At 40.8% G+C, this 5,222-nt stretch overlaps 1 long non-coding RNA gene and 1 pseudogene across 2 annotated transcripts in view; one reads left to right on the top strand and one right to left on the bottom strand.

Annotated features, from left to right (window-relative positions):
• Positions 1-3,366, top strand: part of LOC149306346 (syntaxin-binding protein 4-like) — a 39,977-nt pseudogene extending 36,611 nt beyond the window's left edge. Inside the window, exon 22 of the transcript XR_016282503.1 lies at positions 2,545-3,366. The product of XR_016282503.1 is annotated as a syntaxin-binding protein 4-like (transcript). The remainder of the gene's footprint in view (positions 1-2,544) is intronic.
• LOC149306348 (uncharacterized) lies at positions 390-1,433 on the bottom strand. The gene is made up of 3 exons (XR_016282505.1): positions 1,115-1,433; positions 796-913; positions 390-423 (listed from the first exon to the last, which is right to left on the bottom strand). It is a non-coding gene; the product is annotated as an uncharacterized LOC149306348 (long non-coding RNA).
• Positions 3,367-5,222: the final 1,856 nt, after the last annotated feature.

Here is a 5,222-nt window from a genome sequence, read left to right on the forward strand (position 1 = left end):
AAAGACTGGATGTGGAAGGGACTTCTAGGATGATGTCTCCAGCCTCCTGGCCATCCAAACCATGGAGAGTGGTCATGATGTCCTTCAGGCCCCGGAGGACATCTTGTTCTACTCCACTGAAGAGCAACTCCGTAAAGACCAGGAGCTCATCCCTTAGGCGCTTGACCTGAGCAAGACCAGAGGTGACCAGGGTCACTTTCCAGCAAGCAGGGGCTGTCCATGCATAGGAAGCCCCCCCCCAGCCCTTCCTGAAACCCCTTGAACCCTTCTGCTCATTACCTCTCCTGGCTGGACGATGTTGTCCCCAAGGAGCTCCAAACATAGCTCTCTCATTGCAGTTCTAGAAGAAGTCGCCCCTTTCTCCAGGTGATGCCTGAACGATGTCCAGTCCATCATCTCCTTGGCAGTTGGGCTTTTCAAAAACTGGAGAAGCAGGGAGAGGAGGAAAGAAGAAGGAAGTTCCGGTGTGTTTGTGTGCATCCAAAAGACAGAGGGCCTTGGCTGGGTGGATGAGTAGGTCAAAAGGGCCTCTCTGGTCCACAGCAGGACCTCCACTTGAGAACCCACAGGACGGAGAGAAATGGGGCAGCTTTCCTTGTCTTTCAGAAGCAGACAAGCCTTTGATCTCAAATAATGAGCCAAGCCCCTACAGCAGGTCTCTGTGGCAGTGTGTCCCACTGTTCCTAACCATGGACTTTGTGGGGCGTGAGACCCATGGGAAGTCCAGACTGATGGGCAAGGCTTTTTTGTGCATGGCAGGAGCTACTCTGGGGTCACTGGTGAGAGGGGTCTTACCTCAGCCATGAGGGAAAGAGCTGTCAGCTTCTTCATTTCATACTCATCATTCTTGAAGATGGACATGGCCTCAGATAAGATCCCTTGGATCTGAGGGCTAGCACACTCTGTCATGGCCCTGAGGGGCAGAACAATACAATTGGTCATCCTGTACACCTCTCTTAGCACTGGTGGTGGCCACATGCAGCTCCTTGAGATGGAGAGACACCCCCAGCCATGGGGGAGGATGATGCCCTTGCACTCCAGCAACAAGCAGGCCTTTCTGGGCATGCCAGACCCACGAAGAAAGAGGACCCCCCCACACTGGGGCTCTGCCTACCTGGCAAGCAGGCGTGTGCCTTGCAGGAACGTCTCTGGGGTGTCCAGGACTGTCCAGCCCTCATGGAGCATAGACAGCCCAATCCTTGGTGAGCAAAAATAGGGCCTTGATGATTTCCAATGATGTGCTGGAGACATAGGAAGAGCCCGTGAGTACTGCATCAGGGCAATGCCCACTAGACCCCCACCAGGCTCTTCTGTCCTGGGCACCCCAAGGGAGGTTTGTGTTGTTGTGGCTCGTGTGCTGCGCTCATAACCCTTGTTGGGACATTCCCCTCCAAATGACATGTGGTGTGTCCCATGTGTCATTTACCCATGTGTGTTTCCATGAACCTTCCTGTTCCACACAATACCTGATCTCCTGGATCTCTTCCACCCCTCCTGCTCACTGCATGTCCCCCTGAGCTTTTCTTGGGTGTTCACAGATCTTCTGACTGCTATCACTGAAGAGGCCTTTGCCTGCTTCACCACAAAGAACTTGCCCTTCTGAGACCTCATAGGTATCAAGAACGTTCCTTGACCACCCTCAGTGTCACTGCCATTAACACTGGCCTGAGTGTCTTGCTCCTGAGCCTCAATCTGTTTTTTCCTTACAGTCTCTTTCTTTGGTTTTGATTGCAAGTCTCCAGGTTGTTTTAACATGTCTGTTCCATTAGGCAGAGGGAGGCAGCTGCCATGGGCAGCAGGTTTTGGAGCATCAGGAAAGAGCAGCAAAGTGTTAGTTATTTTGTCTACTTTCCGTTGGGGTTAACAAGTACTAATCCACTGAATCATAGAATCATAGAATTGGAAGAAACCGCAAGGGCCATCCAGTCCAACCCCATTCTGCCATGCAGGAACCCTCAATCAAAGCATCACCAACAGATCTGGCCTCTGTTCAGTCAGATCTCCAAGGAGGGAGATTCCACTACACTCCAAGGAAGCTTGTTCCACTGTCGAACAGCCCCTTACTGTCAGGAAGTTCTTCCTAATGTTTAGGTGGAATCTCTTTTCCTGGAGCTTGCATCGATTGTTCCAGATCCTAGTCTCTGGAGCAGCAGGAAACAAGCTTGCTCCATCCTCAATATGACATCCCTTCAAGTACTTAAACAGGGCTATCCTATCACCCGTTAAACTTCTCTTCTACAGGCTAAACATCCCCAGCTCCCTAAGTCCTTCCTCATAGGACATGGTTTCCAGACCCTTCACCATTTTAGTCACCAGCCTTTGGACATGCTCCAGTTTCTCAACATCCTTTTTAAATTGTGGTACCCAGAACTGGACACATTATTCCAGGTGGGACCTGACCAGAGCAGAATAGAGTGGCACCATTACTTCCCTTGATCTAGACACTATACTTCTATTGAACAGCTGCATTGTCTAGCTCACGTTTTGAAAGCTTGTTTGTTCCTCTGTTTCCGCCCTGGAATGACGCCTGTTCTAAATTTCCAGCCATCTTCATCAGAAGACAACGTGGCCACCTCCTCCTCCAAGCCAGAGCGACGAAGATGATGCGCAGCAGATCCCAAGCGCTTCCAAGGATCCTTGTTCCGAGAAACCTGCATAGATCTCCAGCTTCAGTTTGCTCCTTGTCTTGACTTTGACTGTTTCTAAACATGGAGAAAAGGAGTTGGTAAAAATACACAAATCCCAGTACTCCTTTCTTTTCAGAAGACTGATGATGCTCCTGATCCCTTCATAAATAAGCAACAAACACATCCTCTGGATGAGAACCTCTGGATCGCTACACACAAACAAATGAGAAAAGCATGGCTGCAGGATATTTCAGCCAGGGACCAGGTGCTTGAACTGGTAGCTTATAGTAGTTACAAAGGAGTTGCAACCTACAGCGGAGAGGATAACCAGCGGACCAAAAATGGTCCATCCAAAGTCCATTTTTCATCTGGCTGTAGGTTGTAGTGGCTCAGTTTTCCCCTTAGATCTGCATAGATGTCTTTGGATACATATCTTTTGCTGCCTTGTTTGTGTAAACTTTAAATACTGTAAAGGCTTTTTTAAATGAAACAACTTCATAACTGGCTGATTTTATGGAAAATATCCCCGAAAAAGGAATGTACTGAATAACTCAAGCAATACGGATCCTCAAATGCTGTATTGAGACGGATGAAAACTTCTCAGACAATACTTCTCAGTACCAATTTTGTGTTTAAAAATATGGGAGGGGGAAATAATATTGATGAAACATTGGGTTTTGCTTTTTTTAATGTAGTTAGCAAATAACATGGTAGCAGACAGTTCTGGCAAATAAAATGAAGATGCCGGCTTTGAAAGTACTGTGTTTCCAAAGGGATGTCTTTCTTTGCTGGTTGGGTCAGTCTCCAGATACTGGAAGGAGACTGGGAAGGAAGTTTCAAACAGACCTGGAGGAGGATAGGCATTTCTTACAACAAGGAACCTGGTCAGATTGTGAAATATTCAAAATGGGAGACCGGATCTGGAGGACTTTTGTCACCAAAACTGTACCTTCTCTTGCTTCTGAAATAGAGTCGGATCAAAGGAGTCCAGCATTGTACAGGTGCAAAACACACTGCAGAAATAATCCAGTTTGAGACTGCTTTAACTGCCCTGGCTCAGTGCTAGGGAAGTATAGCAACTCTCATTTCATGAGACATTGAAGCCAACTCTGTCAGAGAGCTTTGGTGCCACAATAAGCTACAATTCCAAACGTTGTCTATATTTAAAATATAAAATTAATATATAAATTATATATATACACACACACACACACACGCACACAATATAAATAATAAAATTATATATATATATATATATATATATATAATGAAATAAAAATAACATATAAACAATAAAATACAAATATATTATATTTGTATTATATTATTATTTATATTTTATTTTTATTATATATATATATATATATATAAAATAAAAATAAAATATAAATAATAATATAATACAAATATAAATATTATATATATATATATATAATAAAATGTAATAAAAATAAAATATAAATAATAAAAGTATATATATATATATAATAAAATATAATAAAATATAAATAATATATATATATAATAAAATGTAATAAAAATAAAATACAAATAATAAAATTATATATATATATATATATATATATATAATTTAAATATAAATATAAATATTTATAATATATAAATAATGAATATCTGTTTGGATGTGTTATCAGTGGAATACTTATTGGAAGATCAGATCCCCACATATTTCCAGGCTAATAGCCAATTTTGTGGTGGAGGCAACAAGATAATGGCTTAAATCCTGAAGTCTTGTTGTAAATGTATGTTGTTGTTCTATGCCTAATAAAGACTGACTGACTGACTAATAAAAATAATAATAATTAATATATATATATATGTGTGTGTGTGTGTGTGTGTGTATATTTACCATCTTGAGGGGGAGAGAGGCTTGTTATGTTTTATTTCGCATTTGGATATTGTATTGTACTTCCTGTTGTACACCCCTTTGATCTAATTTGGAAAAGCGGTATATAAATAAACATTATATATATATATATATATATATATATTAAAATATTATAAAATAAAATATAAATAATAAAATCATATATAATCTATCTATCTATCTATATATATATATAATAAAATAGCAAATAAAATATAAATAAAGGTTATTGATAATAATAAATAAAATCATATAAATATAAATATGTATAATATATATGTAACAAAATATAATAAAAATAAAATATAAATATTTATAATATTATAAATGAATAATATATAATATTATATTTTTATATATATATATGTGTGTGTGTGTATCTATATCTATAAACATGTATGTATATATATATATATATATATATATATGTATATATATATATATATAGTCCCCAAATGGAGGATGCTGTTTGTTTATAAGAGGACACCTGCTATTCCAGTAGAAGGCCCAAGCAGGTAAGAGACGTCCATCATTATGATGGACACCTGCTAGGCCCACTCTGTGTCTGGAGGAGGCGGGCCTTTGGAGCAGGGGCGGGTCTTAAGGCCTCCCTCTGAAAGTGGTTGTCGGAAGGGGCGTGGTTTTACAGCAGGGGGCGTGGCTTAGCATTGGGGGTTTTCCCCTCAGTTGAAGGTGGGTGTGTCTTG

The sequence above is a fragment of the Sceloporus occidentalis genome, unplaced genomic scaffold, assembly GCF_023333645.1.
Source record: "Sceloporus occidentalis isolate IW3139 unplaced genomic scaffold, rSceOcc1.0.p SCAF_10, whole genome shotgun sequence".
Taxonomy (NCBI): domain Eukaryota; kingdom Metazoa; phylum Chordata; class Lepidosauria; order Squamata; family Phrynosomatidae; genus Sceloporus; species Sceloporus occidentalis.